Source organism: Bombyx mandarina, chromosome 03 (genome assembly GCF_030267445.1).
Source record: "Bombyx mandarina strain Sakado chromosome 03, ASM3026744v2".
Lineage (NCBI taxonomy): Eukaryota > Metazoa > Arthropoda > Insecta > Lepidoptera > Bombycidae > Bombyx > Bombyx mandarina.
The window spans coordinates 6,420,392-6,436,205 of NC_143210.1; the positions used below are offsets into that span (position 1 = coordinate 6,420,392).

Consider the following 15,814-nt stretch of genomic DNA (forward strand, 5'->3'; position numbering starts at 1 on the left):
AACTCAGTGGGCTGCAGTTTCAAAAATGTTATGGGACATTTAAAGATTTTCCGCAACGTGGCAATGGGTTTGCCGAAAAAAAATATACTCCAGTACATTTTTATTACTTGCTAAATTACGAAAAGTATTATTTCACGACAACGTATCTGGTAACAAAAATGTAACTTTACGAGACCTTTACCTGGTCCGTCGCATTTCCCACGATTCGGTAGCTATCTGTAGCTACGATTTTCATCGCTCAGTCAACAGCTAAAAGTAATACGCGATTTCCCAGTCGGGTCTCCGCAGTCGGTCCGTAGCACGCGAGGAGGATACTCGTTTGCACTCCGAACTCGCTACCACGCGATACACGTAAATAAACGCCGCGAACTAAAATTGTTTTTCATAATATATGTAATCCTTTTTTTGTGTCGAAAAGTGAAATTGTGGTTTTTTTTTGGATTCTCGTTCCTGCTCTGCTGCCTTTGGCCTAAACTTTTCAGGTACATCTATACTATTAATATTATAAAGCCGAAGAGTTTGTTTGTTTGAACGCGCTACTCTCAGGAAGTAGTGGTCCAATTTGAAAAATTATTTCAGTGTTAGATAGCCCAGTTATTAAGGAAGGCTATAGGGTATATAACATCACGCTAAGACCAATTTAAGGGAGCACTAATAAAAGATGTAAAAAAAAGTCCGCGACAGCATGTCTATATGTTAAGGTTGACTCACTATAACGTTTTTTATGCTAACCAAATTTGTTCTAAAATAAAGCATTATTTGTGAACTATTCCACGGGGACGAAGTCGCGGGCAAAAGCTAGTCATTAATAACAATTATAATTTATTGCTTACAATAATTTACCGGTTGTAGTTTCACCGGTTTTAAGTGCAATTAACTTGTTGATTCGATAGCAATTGTTAATTTATTAGATTGATTACGCAATAAATTGTTGACATGAAAATAAGCAGCAAAAACTGTATAGCTGAACCTAATAATTGCTTAAACATTAGTATCATGTTTTTATACAGATTTTTTAATTTAATGGTATTTTAAAACACATAATGTATCTTAAGTTATTTAATACGCCAAAATACTATTGAATGTTTGTAAATTATCTCTCTATAGTAGATGGACAGTGTAAGCGTGTAAGAAGAAGTCAACCGTATTCGGATAAGCTGAATCTTAAAGAGTGGTAAAATTAAAAGTATCAATTAGGAACAAAGTGATGGTACGGATACGTTCTATCAAAGCAATCATGTATTTCACAACCGTTTTTTTTTATTGGTCGGTGTTAAGTGGTTACAGGAGCCCATAGACATCCACAACGTAAACTCTGCCACCCACCTTGAGATATAAGTTCTAAGGTCTCAAGTATAGTTACAACGGCTGCCCCACCCTTCAAACCGAAACGCATTACGGCTTCACGACAGAAATAGGCAGGGTGTTGGTACCTACCCGCGCGGACTCACAAGAGATCCTACCACCAGTAAACACTTTATCATTGTCTTCTTATGTAAGGAAAACTATGATAAACTTATCAAGATCGCAGATAGCAGATACTTGTAGATGTGTAAAAGAAACCATTACCCAGCAAATAAACAGTATGAACAGCATCAAAATTTTCAGTTGTTTTTCAACTCAAAATTTTCAAATGTTCACTGGTGGTAGGACCACTTGTGAGTCCGCGCGGATAGGTACCACCGCCCTGCTTATTTCTGCCGTGAAGCAGTAATGCGTTTCGGTTTGAAGGGTGGGGTAGCCGTTGTAACTATACTGAGACTTTAGAACTTGTATCTCAAGGTGGGTGGCGCGTCTACGTTGTAGATGTCTATGGGCTCCAGTAACCACTTAACATCAGGTGGGCTGTGAGCTCGTCCACCCATCTAAGCAATAAATAAAAAAAAAGTTGTATTACATAGGTTATTAATAACGAATTTTGGGATCTAACCGTGCGAAACAACAGTGTGCTTTCATATTTGTATGGAATGGGATCGTTTGCCTACGTTTGCCGTCAGGGACGCTGTTCCAACTGCATACAAAATTGGCCTAACTTTTACGCTATCGAGAACGTTAAAAAACTCTCACTAAGCACACTGATAAGCTTTAGTATCCGTAGAAAATGTTTGTCTGATGGCTGCTTTGCAACAGGCTGACCGTTAGATAACACGGGTCAACACCAAATTTGACTTTGAATGCAAAGTATAATATTTCGATATTTTAGATCGTAATTAGACTAAAAAAAAAATACATGGCATGAAGCAGTTTGCTTTTGAACTTTAATTAATTGACCACATATGGAACAAAATGCATCAGCATCGTATTTACACTTTCGTGACATTTTAAGTTTTTCTGGGCTTGTACAAAACGCCTGATCGTTGTTTATGACTCGAGCGCCATCTAGAGTAGCACTGTGTAAACGTAAACATACCACTCTGATAGCGCGGTTTTTTTAAGAGTATTAAAATTAATAAAAAATTATAAGATAATTGAGTCGACTATTATCAAAGGCGGCAATCTGACTTTTGGACAATGATTGGTAAATCAGAAAAACGAATTATTGACTTTGTATTCCATTGGCAGTCACAAAACTCTTCGGAACGACATCTTAGTTAGATAACAGGTTAACTATTAACCTTTATTTAATGCAGGTTTTGAACCGTATTCTTTGAAGGAGACGATTATATTCAAATAAATCTGTATTGACATATCAATAAATTTTTTTTGTCCAAATGCACAGATTGCCACCTTTGATAATAGACGACTCAATTGAAAAATGAGTATCCTTACTATAACTATCACAAAAGCAAACTTTATACCCAAAAAAGGTATTTTTTTTTTGTTTTTGCGAATAATTAACCGGAAAAACCTAATATAAACGTTAGGACATAGAACGATTTTTTTTTGTAGAGTTGTGTAATCTCTTCTCGAAACTGTCGTCATATATGTACAGTTTCATTCAAAATCATTTAAGTTCGATTCATCGTTGCAACGGAAATTGACCTATCTGAATCCAAAAGGAAATGTTTCAGTGTAATCGGCGATTTGATCACAAACCTGTGTAGATTCTGTAAATAAACATAACATGAAATGTGTAAATAAGCCTCGCTCTTAGAAGCAGCTTATAAAGAGAACGATTTTTTTATATAATATTGTTAATGCCAATTTAAAATATCTATAAGTATATATATAAAAATGAATTGCTGTTAGTCTCGCTAAAACTCGAGAACGGCTGGATCGATTTGGATAATTTTGGTCTTGAATTATTTGTCGAAGTCCAGAAAAGGTTTAAAACCTTTTTTTTTTAATGTGTTTTCCCTTTAATGTGTCCCGTCAGACGGATTCCTTTTGTTTGTTTTAAGTTTATTTTATACAAAAGTTTAGGTCTTTTATTTATCGATTGAGGCACTATGAAGTCTGCCGGGTCAGCTAGTATATTAATAAATTCTAAATTAATGGAGCCCATAATCCATAAAAGAATTATATATTTTTTTAGATTCAGATTTAAAACGCTTTTATTAGCTTGACATGTACCTACATAATATGTACTCGTCGTAATATATCTTGGTATGTAACGGAATCATTCAAAGTAATTTAAACCAAATTCAAGACGTCTGATTAAAGTTGAAAATTTTCTCACGTACCAAGGATCGACGGCAAAATAATAATTGTCTGTCTTTTGATATTACTTTGAACTAAATCCTGACCAGAATAACCAGTATGAAAAATCCTCTTTAGTTCAGCTATTGAAGCTATTAAAGGATGCTACTTCAATTGTTAAACAATATATGTATATATATATTTTTGTTATTTTTTATTTATTTACTGTACATTCATAATGTTGTCTACCCCGTAGCTAACTGAGCTCACGTGCCAAGAACTATTTATTACTTGTTTAATACAAAATATATCGACTATATGTACTTTGTTAGAACGCGAAAATGGTTTATAAATAATTTATATAAACGATTTATAATTAATTTCGTCCAAAGAAATCAAATTAAAAGGAACGATGTTATGTTTTCTAATATTAATTTCAGATCTTCCACCGGGTGATCGACAGTCCAAATATCGTTCGGAACTTATTGTGGCAATAAAACTAATGAAAACAATATGAGGTTTAGAAATTAATGCGTGTGAGAGAAATAGGGAGGGCACAAAAAATGTATTAAAGTGTGCAATATTTCCATTGTCCTGTACCTACTACCACCTAGTAATACTACCTAGTAATAGTAAAAAAGATTAATGAAGTAAGTTATATGACAGAGTAGAGAGTTTGTTATAACATACACAAATCTTATAACTCAAAGCGATGTCTTCCGGACAACCATCAGGTGGACAAGGATAATTTAAGGATATCAAATGCGTGTCCTTTTAAAAATAATATTAATATATTGATAACATTTCTAATAATACACATAACAATAAATATTTACGTATACTTCACTTTACTGGTGGTAGGACCTCTTGTGAGTCCGCGCGGGTAGGTACCACCACCCTTCCTATTTCTGCCGTGAAGCAGTAATGCGTTTCGGCTAGAAGGGTGGGGCAGCCGTTGTAACTACATATACTGAGACCTTACAACTTATATCTCAAGGTGGGTAGCGCATTTACGTTGTAAATGTGTATGGGCTCCAGTAACCACTTAACACCAGGTGAGCTGTAAGCTCGTCCACGCATCCAAGCAATAAAAAAAAAGGGAAAAATTATAATTTATTTCCATCAATCTGATTATTGTTACGAAATCACTCCATTATTGAAGTGGCGTTGATTTATTTTCATTAAAATCATCAATAAATATGCTTCGATTTAAATGCATACAATTTTTCGCCAGGAAATTATTTCTAACGTCTAAATAGTTAAAAATAGGTACTCAGTATACGATGCTGTGCTGTACATCTTTACATTGTATATGCTACGACCAAACCCCGTCTTGTTCTTTAAAAGGAGTTATTCTGAAAGTCTTCGATGGAATTCGAATTTGCTAGTTCTACTATTTAAATGAATGATTAAGCAATGACAGTTTTAAATAAATTATCTTTTGTTTGATGTTTGAAAAACACTCCTGTAACGGCCAGCTTAGAACTTTGTTTGTTGTTTATATAAAAACCTATAAGCTAATAAGCTCAGAGTTCTGGTAATAAATTCTACTTTAAAGTTAACAATAATACTCAAAGATTTTTTTTTCTATGACTCGAATTCGTTAAAACATAAATTTTCGTTCTGTTATGATGCCCTCTGGTTCCTAGCTTTCCTTTCATCATCACCTTTCCCGAATAGCATCAGCAGTTATGATCCTTTATTAGAGAACAATCCCCTCCCTATCCAGTCAGTCCTATTCCTAATTCCACACGGCACGGTTGCCGTCATTAATCGTCGTGAAATCTTTATATTATATTCATTTCGTCAATAAAATCTTTTTTAAAAAGATATTTTTTCAATTCCGTATAACAGTTCGATTTCCATAATTAAACAAGCTAGACAAAGTTTGGCTTTATCTATAAAACATAATTTCTCGGCATATTGTATATGTACAATTTGACATCCTCCCTACGTCGATAATCCTCAATGCTGAGGGTCGTGGCCTCCTCTAATAACTTTCTCCTGGTTTATCCTGCGTCATTCCTACCCACCCTCGGCTGTGTGGATAGCAACGTGGACTGAAGTGTTGAGAGTGAAGCGTATCTGGCCCGACCAGCGCATTGGACTTCTGCCTATGGACCTTCTTCCGCATACCTTGTCTATTACCAGAAGCTTCTCTAAATTGTCATAAATCATCATTAATCTTTGAGTCGTTATGGACTAAAGGATAAGACGTCCGGTGCATTCGTGTTGAGCGATGCAACGCTGTTCGAATCCCAGGCCGGTACCTACCAATTTTTCTAATGAAATACGTACTCGACAAATGTTCACGATTGAATTCCACAGTGAAGGAATAACATCGTGTAATAAAAATCAAACCCGTCAAATTATAATTTGCGTAATTATTGGTGGTAGGACCCTTTGTGAGTTCGCACGGGTAGGTACCACCGCCCTGCCTATTTCTGCCGTGAAGCCGTAATGCGTTTCGGTTTGAAGGGTGGGGCAGCCGTTGTAACTATACTTGAGATCTTAGAACTTGTCTGTTAAAGTGGGTGGCGCGTCTACTTTGTAGATATCTATGAGCTCCAGTAACCACGTAACGCCAGGTCACCACGTGGGCTGTGAGCTCGTCCACCGATCTAAGCAATAAAAAAAAAGACTCCAAGAAGAATTTTCGAGATACTTTTTTGGTTTTACATGTTCGAAATCTACAGGTTCTATGTAGTCATATATTAAAATTACATAAATTTATTTAAATTACATATCGTTGCGAGTGGAACATTAAATTATAAACACTATCCCCTGACATTAAAACTCAAAAACTTTCTGAGCCCCGCATCACCATCCCATCAACTTTTAACGTTCCAGAAATGGAAGAAACCAGTCGTTTCTCCACTCTCGAACGTATTCAAGTGAAACAACAATTTGGTTGGGTTTTATGTCGGTACTAAAATTTATGGGTTATATACTTGAGCATTGAATTTAGACGTCGGAGTCCGAATGGGAATAGGAAATTTCGGGTGTCTGCGGGATATTCCTTATGAAAGAAGTCGTAATAAGTATGTATTACGATGTAATTTTAAACTTTATGACTTGAACTTTACAACAGTAAACGAAAATTATATCTATTATAAACAAAATTGAAGGGAGCCTAAGTTTATGTTTATTTGTATTATTACGTAGGCTAAAACGCTAAGGAAATATTTTTCTTGTACGTTATTTGAAAATTAATTTAGACACAAAGAAATAAGTTTCTTGATATTAAATTGTCATATTTTAAAGTCTTATTTTAGGTAAACCAAAATAAAAAAACACAACTTGAAGCTCACGTTTTCATGTGAGCCGATAAATGTAAATTTAAAAAATAAACCTTCGCTATTAAGTTAGTTTTAATTTTACAACTGCTATAGCTCGAGTCCAAAATGGTCCCGCGAATATATATTTTTATAAATTATACTCTGCCCAAAAATCGAATTTTTGTTGATGCAAAATTAGACTCAACGAGTTTACTTTATATTTAATGTAGGTATGTTGCGTCGATCACTTTACACTTTTCAATTTTGATACTAATACTAAGAATAATTGGCGAGTATTCGTATAGAGAAATAAAATTATTATCAAAACTACTTTTCGGCTTAATGTTGCGTGTTTTTTTTATTATATTAATTGCGAAATTTCAGGTTTTCGTGATAACGATTGAATGACAATTTTGGGTAGAATATTTTAATTCCCTGGAGGCAACTATTTGTTGTAGAGATTTTCTCGAACCTCAGGATGACACCACGTTTTTCTGTATTTAAAAATATATAAAAAACAAAGATATCAATCGTTTAGGTGGTTTTTTAAATTAAATCACAAAAAATACATAGTTTTAATCATATTTTGGACCCGAGAAATCCGGGGAAAATACCAAATTGTAATCGAGTTTCACAAGTTGTACTTACCTGTTGCAAATAGACCGGTCGCTACCTTATTTGAATTGAAAGAAAATCATTAACTATTCAAACGGATACGTTACTTGCCACGAACACGAAATAAAATATCGGACCTTTGTATCTTCGACCGCGGACGCAATTGACTTATTCAGAAGCGCGACGTGATTCTTTTAATTGTCCTGAAGAATAGATCGGAGCACTGACGCGTGTATTAATCTTCCACATAAAAATGACAATGTAAGCAAATTAATTAAAATAAATTAACAAAAAATGTTGATACATTTAAATGAAATTATTTATAGCCTCTAAAAGTTTAATAACACTTAAATATAATTTAATGCACTGTGTTTTACATTTCTATTTACACTTTTACAAAACATTATATTAACCATTTACAATTACATGACATCTTAGTTGCTTTCATTTACATATAAAGTTATATATTATATTTATATATTGTCTAAACCCCCTTATCATATATTATTTTACCTCTCATTATAATAATTATATTCAAATATTTAAATACCTATGCATCATTTAAATTTCGAAGTAGTCAATAGCGTCGAAATGTAATAAAAGTATCTATTAGATTTAAAAAAAAAAAAAATTTAAGCAAAAACAGACGAAAATGCGCTCCAAATTAAAGGAGTCGAATTTGGAAGAAGCTTCTTGAAAAACGGTTTAACTTCAACAAATGCCAAAAAAATTTGCATGCATTCTTGATTTGGTAGAATCGTTAACGGTCTTCATACCATTTAAGTGTAAATGAAAACTGACTCATTGAAATGTGTGAAACCGCTTGTTGGAAGGTGATTGACCAATTTTTTTAACGTCTCACCATATCCAAAGCAATGGTAACCTTAAATAATCTTATCCAAGATTCGACAACCCGTTATGGTCCTTTGTCTGGTTGGGTGAAATCATCCTATCGTCTATTTACATATTAAATTATCGTTGTAAACAGTACAGTTGCATACAACGTTTCTAAGGAGTAATACATTTATCGACGTCTTGATAAGCCGCGTTTATACTTACGATAATCCTATCCATTATTATGTATAAGAACATTTTTATCCGAATGCTTTGACCAATTGTGAGTTTTGGAATCCAATGACAGTCTTTAACTACATAGGTTTATATAGGTTTATAACAACATATGTAAGGAAGGTATTGATATAAAACTATTGGAAACTATAACCCAAAGAAACAAACAAATATCGACTGAAATAGAGTCTACCTATCAATGTCTATCGATGTCTCTCAATAGAGTCTACACATTGTATATTTATTGTAATATTGTATATCTACACTATCAATGTACAAATACAATTTTTTAACAGTTTTGATTTACATAAGATAAAAGAATTCATACGCCTATTCTCATATGTTTTATAAGTGACATCCTACGACATAGCAGAACACGTCCGAAAGTTTATGCAAAGTGTGCGTTCTGAATACCACATATTATGTGAAGTTGTTTGAACGAATTTATGTTGGGTGTATACAGGGTGCTGGCGAACTATTCCTGAAACGGCAATAATTTGCTACCCTAACATTATATTCATTAACCAAAACTAAAGAAATTAATGAAGTTTTTCTTTATTGTTTTGACCAGTGTTTCCCAACCTTTTTCTGCCTTGCCCCACTGTAATATTTCTAAAATGTTTATGCCCCCTATACATAATTATTAACATTAAAAATTTATTTGTTCACTTAAGAAACATCAATTATAGGTAATCACTATGAAATTGTTATCAAAACACAGTAAGTAATATTTCAAAACATATAATAAAAACTGAAATTCAATTTCAAAATAATTTTAATACACATTTTCTATAGTAGTTTAGTGCGATTGCCCCCCTTAATTATCAAATTGCCCCCTTGTGGTGGGTGGGCCGCATGTTGAGAAACACTGGCTTAGACGAATGAACGAGCTTACGGCCAACCGGTGTTAGATTAGATAAGGTTATCAGAGCCGATAATCAAAAATGTCGCTACTCACTTTGAGACATGGGTTCTAAATCTCAGTTCGATAGTACAACAGCTAATCCATCCTTCATACCAAACATAACATAAAACTGAATGAATTAAGATTAAGTGTATGAGAGATTTAAAAAAAAACGGAAATTTTAATTAACTATTATTAAACGAACTGACTAAAATAGTATGCTTAACAAGATACCTCCCGAAAAGGCTTACAAACTGACGAACTAAGTAAACCGACTTTCGCACCCTTGATTAAACATTGTGGGTGCCATCAACGAGTAGATAAACCACAGAGCCTCAAAGTTTAAAATTTCATCGCTTTAATATACTAGGGGTGGAAATAGGCGTTAGTGGGGTCGCTCCCCCTATACTAATGTTAGCTGAGTGCGAATAAATCGATTTAATATTTCATTAAGCTTCTGTTGTGTTGGCATCGTTGCTTCAATTTATGGTTTTGTTTAATAGAATAAATCAGTTCTAGATTTTCTAAATGCAATTAACTTAAAGTGTTGTTCAGTCGTGATATAACATAAATTGAAAAATAGCAAAATTTAATGGTGCACCTCAGGTTACTGAGTTATCAATAGGCTACCCCAGATAGGTGTGACAGTACATCAGAAAAAAATATTAAAATAATTTTAAGCGATATACGTATGTATGTATATCTCGTTACAATACAAATATTTATGAAGAAAATATTTGTCAATAATCTATTGGTGTAATTATTTTGAAATTGAATTATTCTCCGGTGGTAGATTCTGCAAAGCACTGCTCTTGCTAGAGCCAGTTTTAGCAACACTCCCGGTTTGAGCCCCGTGAACTCACCTACACGTCAAGGAGAAGCTGAAATAGTCTCTCAAAGCTATTAGCTAGGTAGGAAAAAAAATCCGTAATATGATAAGTAATTCTGATTTGTTTTGAAGTTTGCAAAATACAAAGATGTTTCCCGCACGAGCAGTACTACTGTCCTGTCTAGTTCTGTAAGAAAGCAATAACGTGCTCATGTGTGAAGAGTATAAGATGTTCTATTAGTGTACATTTAAGACTTTGATCTGAGGTGTAGTAGATATAGCAAGTCCTGTTATTTTTTTAAAAAATAAAAAAGAACAGCGGTCACTGTGAATGCTGTTAAATTTATTAATTAGTTTTAATTGATCAAACGAAACACTTATGGTTACGTTATAAAGTAGGTTCGTTAGTTTACACGTTTTGTTCAGCTAGCACGGGCAGTAGAAATTGGAAAAAAAAACAACTGCTACGAAAACGGGTTCCAAATTAATCTGTTTCTGTTAACTAGTTCAGCGTTACTCAGTTAAAATAATACGGCACTAATTGCACGCACGAAAATTTACAATTGATTTCATCTTTTTTTCATCAATTCAATTCAAAATGATTTATTTGTCAGAGACATGGTACATAAATACACCCTGGTACAGAAGGGTAAGAAGCGTGCCGCGGAGTCTCGAGCTCCCGCGGCCGCTAAAATTAGCAAAGCCGTGAACGCGTCGCGCCCCCGCCCTCAGACTCCCGTTGCGCCCCCAGCCCGTGCCACTCCGTCGCCGCGTCCGGTGGCACAAAATAAAACCCAGACCCCTCCCCCGGTTATCCTTCAGGAGAAGGCAGCTTGGGATCGAGTTTGCCTGGCCCTTAAGGCCAAAAATATAAATTTCACGAATGCCCGTAACCTCGCGAACGGCATTCAAATTAAGGTTCAAACACCCGACGACCATAGGGCCCTCTCTTCTTACCTCCGTAAGGAGCGTATAAGTTTCCATACGTATACGCTCCAGGAGGAGCGCGAACTCCGCGTTGTAATACGCGGAATCCCTAAAGAGTTAGATGTAGAGCTCGTAAAAGCCGACCTGTTAGAACAAGGCCTACCAGTGAATTCTGTGCACCGTATGCACACCGGTCGCGGTAGGGAGCCATATAATATGGTTCTAGTCGCTCTCCAGCCTACCCCCGAGGGTAAGAAAATCTTTAACACACAGACCGTCTGTAGGCTCTCTGGTATCGCTGTCGAAGCCCCCCATAAAAAAGGCACTCCTAGCCAGTGCCATAACTGTCAATTGTACGGGCACTCTTCCCGTAACTGTCACGCGCGGCCCCGATGTGTTAAGTGTTTGGGCGATCACGCCACGGCCCTCTGCGCTCGCGACCAAAAAACCGCGACGGAACCGCCTAGCTGCGTCCTGTGTCGAACACAGGGTCACCCCGCGAATTACCGTGGTTGCCCCCGAGCCCCTAAAATAAATCGCCGCGTCGCCCGCCAAAACCGCCTCCGAGCTTCCGGCCCAGACATCAAAGCCTCGGCACCCTCTGCGTCGCAGGCTAAGCCAGCGTTCGTTCCGGCGCCGGTGCCCAGTGTCTCGGCCTGGGCAAAACCGCTGCCGTACACGAACACGGCTACAACTCCCTCCTCCGCGATTCGTCCCGCCCCCGCGACTCGTCCCTCTCCCGCGACTTGCCCTCCGACCGCGTCCGACAATCTCGCTTTAGCGATCGACTTCTTTCAGTCGATCAACTTTGAGCGCGTTAACGCTTTGGGCGACGCCATTCGCGCTGCCTCCACTGCACAACACTTTATCGCCGTTGTGCAGGAATACGCCGACGTATACGCGTCATTAAATACGTACGTCCTCCCCTCACTCCGCCGGTAATCAATGGCGTATATAAGTAGAATAAAGCCCCTATCCGTAACGATAGGATTTTTTAACGCTTACGGTCTCGCAAATCAACGTGATCAGGTTTCTGACTTTTTGCGTGACCACCAAATTGATATCTTTTTAGTGCAGGAGACCCTACTTAAGCCCGCGCGCCGTGACCCTAAAATCGCGAACTATAACATGGTCAGGAACGACAGGCTCTCTGCCCGTGGTGGTGGTACCGTCATTTACTATAGAAGAGCCCTGCATTGCGTCCCGCTCGATCCTCCCGCGCTCGCTAATATCGAAGCATCAGTGTGCCGAATCTCACTGACGGGACACGCGCCGATCGTTATCGCGTCCGTTTATCTTCCACCGGATAAGATCGTTCTAAGCAGTGATATCGAGGCGCTGCTCGGTATGGGGAGCTCTGTCATTCTGGCGGGCGACCTAAATTGTAAACACATCAGGTGGAACTCACACACCACAACCCCGAATGGCAGGCGGCTTGACGCGTTAGTCGATGATCTCGCCTTCGATATCGTCGCTCCGCTAACCCCGACTCACTACCCGCTAAATATCGCGCATCGCCCGGATATACTCGACATAGCGTTATTAAAAAACGTAACTCTGCGCTTACACTCGATCGAAGTAGTTTCAGAGTTAGATTCAGACCACCGTCCCGTCGTTATGAAGCTCGGTCGCGCTCCCGATTCCGTTCCCGTCACGAGGACTGTGGTGGATTGGCACACGCTGGGCATCAGCCTGGCTGAATCTGATCCACCATCGCTCCCGTTTAACCCGGACTCTATCCCGTCTCCTCAGGATACCGCTGAAGCCATAGACATCTTAACGTCACACATCACCTCGACATTAGATAGGTCATCGAAACAAGTTGTAGCGGAGGACTTCCTTCACCGCTTCAAATTGTCCGACGATATTAGGGAACTCCTTAGAGCTAAGAACGCCTCGATACGCGCCTACGACAGGTATCCTACCGCGGAAAATCGTATTCGAATGCGTGCCCTACAACGCGACGTAAAGTCTCGCATCGCCGAAGTCCGAGATGCCAGATGGTCTGATTTCTTAGAAGGACTCGCGCCCTCCCAAAGGTCTTACTACCGCTTAGCTCGTACTCTCAAATCGGATACGGTAGTAACTATGCCCCCCTCGTAGGCCCCTCAGGCCGACTCGCGGCGTTCGATGATGACGAAAAAGCAGAGCTGCTGGCCGATACATTGCAAACCCAGTGCACGCCCAGCACTCAATCCGTGGACCCTGTTCATGTAGAATTAGTAGACAGTGAGGTAGAACGCAGAGCCTCCTTGCCACCCTCTGATGCGTTACCACCCGTCACCCCGATGGAAGTTAAAGACTTGATCAAAGACCTACGTCCTCGCAAGGCTCCCGGTTCCGACGGTATATCCAACCGCGTTATTAAACTTCTACCCGTCCAACTCATCGTGATGTTGGCATCTATTTTCAATGCCGCTCTGGCGAACTGTATCTTTCCCGCGGTGTGGAAAGAAGCGGACGTTATCGGCATACATAAACCCGGTAAACCAAAAAATCATCCGACGAGCTACCGCCCGATTAGCCTCCTCATGTCTCTAGGCAAACTGTATGAGCGTCTGCTCTACAAACGCCTCAGAGACTTCGTCTCATCCAAGGGCATTCTTATCGATGAACAATTCGGATTCCGTACAAATCACTCATGCGTTCAACAGGTGCACCGCCTCACGGAGCACATTCTTGTGGGGCTTAATCGACCAAAACCGTTATACACGGGAGCTCTCTTCTTCGACGTCGCAAAAGCGTTCGACAAAGTCTGGCACAATGGTTTGATTTTCAAACTATTCAACATGGGCGTGCCGGATAGTCTCGTGCTCATCATACGGGACTTCTTGTCGAACCGCTCTTTTCGATATCGAGTCGAGGGAACCCGCTCCTCCCCACGACCTCTCACAGCTGGAGTCCCGCAAGGCTCTGTCCTCTCACCCCTCCTATTTAGCTTATTCGTCAACGATATTCCCCGGTCGCCGCCGACCCATTTAGCTTTATTCGCCGACGACACGACTGTTTACTATTCTAGTAGAAATAAGTCCCTAATCGCGAAGAAGCTTCAGAGCGCAGCCCTAGCCCTAGGACAGTGGTTCCGAAAATGGCGCATAGACATCAACCCAGCGAAAAGTACTGCGGTGCTATTTCAGAGGGGAAGCTCCACACGGATTTCCTCCCGGATTAGGAGGAGGAATCTCACACCCCCGATTACTCTCTTTAGACAACCCATACCCTGGGCCAGGAAGGTCAAGTACCTGGGCGTTACCCTGGATGCATCGATGACATTCCGCCCGCATATAAAATCAGTCCGTGACCGTGCCGCGTTTATTCTCGGTAGACTCTACCCCATGATCTGTAAGCGGAGTAAAATGTCCCTTCGGAACAAGGTGACACTTTACAAAACTTGCATAAGGCCCGTCATGACTTACGCGAGTGTGGTGTTCGCTCACGCGGCCCGCACACACATAGACACCCTCCAATCCCTACAATCCCGCTTTTGCAGGTTAGCTGTCGGGGCTCCGTGGTTCGTGAGGAACGTTGACCTACACGACGATCTGGGCCTCGAATCAATTCGGAAATACATGAAGTCAGCGTCGGAACGATACTTCGATAAGGCTATGCGTCATGATAATCGCCTTATCGTTGCCGCCGCTGACTACTCCCCGAATCCTGATCATGCAGGAGCCAGTCACCGTCGACGCCCTAGACACGTCCTTACGGATCCATCAGATCCAATAACCTTTGCATTAGATGCCTTCAGCTCTAATACTAGGGGCAGGCTTAGGGACCCCGGTAACCGTACTCGTCGAACTCGACAAAGAGGTCGACGTGCAACCTAACCCATGCATCAGCCCGCTGAGTTTCTCGCCGGATCTTCTCAGCGGGTCGCGATTCCGATCCGGTAGTAGATTCATTCGCGAAACAATTGCTCTTGAGTTGTTAGGTCTCCTTCGGAGGCGCTCGGGCAGTTGTTAGCAAATCCCACCCCTCTTGGCTGAGCCTTTGCTCGCCCACCTGTCCTGGTGAAACTGGAAAGGCCTTCGGGCCACCAGTAAACATTCAATCATAAAAAAAAAAAAAAAGGTACATAAATAATGGTATTATAATTTTTGCCCACTGAGTTTCTCGCCGGATCTTCTCAGTGGGTCGCATTTCCGATCCGGTGGTAGATTCTGCGAAGCACTGCTCTTGCTAGGGTCAGTGTTAGCAACTCTCCGCCCTGTGAGCTCACCTACAAACGTTAAGGTGAAGCTGAAATAGCCTCTCAAGGCTATCAGCATAGTAAGTAAAATTTTTTTTTTACATTCCGGCATATTCTTACTTACTTGAATAAAAAGTGTGCGAATATAAAATAAATATAGAATTAATTGAAGATTACTAACATATCAATTTATGATATGAAATTTATGAAAATTCATAAATTATAGTCATAATGAATTTAATTACATTCATAATCCATTAAAATCATAAAATAACAGATCTAATCAATTACATATTATTATCATTTAAAAATTCACCGATATCATAATAGCATTTCCAAAAAATCTTTACATCGTTTTTAAATTGTCGTTTATTTATTTATTTTTGTCCTTGAAACGGTTATAAATACCGATACTGGATATTAGA

The 15,814-nt window shown here is 39.1% G+C and overlaps 1 protein-coding gene across 9 annotated transcripts in view; it reads left to right on the top strand.

Annotated features, from left to right (window-relative positions):
• The first annotated feature begins 280 nt into the window (after positions 1 to 280).
• RapGAP1 (Rap GTPase activating protein 1) overlaps positions 281 to 15,814 on the top strand; it is a 349,454-nt gene continuing 333,920 nt past the window's right edge. For 8 of the 9 annotated variants that reach the window (XM_089739716.1, XM_089739722.1, XM_089739733.1 and 5 more), the window contains exon 1: positions 281 to 482. The gene's annotated coding sequence lies outside the window, so the exon portion shown is untranslated. The remainder of the gene's footprint in view (positions 483 to 15,814) is intronic. The other variant, XM_089739759.1, reaches the window with a different exon arrangement.